Raw genomic sequence first — 387 nt, 5'->3', positions numbered from 1 at the left:
ATCACGGCTTCCTCTCTCCCTCTAACCCTCATGGCTTCCTCTCTCTCCCTCTAACCATCACGGCTTCCTCTCTCCCTCTAACCATCACGGCTTCCTGTCTTCCTCTAACCATCACGGCCTCCTCTCTCCCTCTAACCCTCATGGATTCCTCTCTCTCCCTCTAACCATCACGGCTTCCTCTCTCCCTTTAACCATCACGGCTTCCTCTCTCCATCTAACCCTCACGGCTTCCTCTCTGCTTTTAACCACCACGGCTTCCTCTCTCTCTGTAACCATCATGGCTTCCCCTCTCCCTCTAACGATCACGGCTTCCTCTCTCCCTCAAACGATCACGGCTTCCTCTCTCCCTCTAACCATCATGGCTTCCTCTCTCCCTCAAACGATCGT

Source organism: Priapulus caudatus, unplaced genomic scaffold (assembly GCF_000485595.1).
Source record: "Priapulus caudatus unplaced genomic scaffold, Priapulus_caudatus-5.0.1 Scaffold1430, whole genome shotgun sequence".
In the NCBI taxonomy this organism is placed as follows: Eukaryota; Metazoa; Priapulida; class Priapulimorpha; order Priapulimorphida; family Priapulidae; genus Priapulus; species Priapulus caudatus.
The sequence above is the reverse complement of the archived record's forward strand: the minus strand, read 5'-3'. Positions refer to the sequence as shown.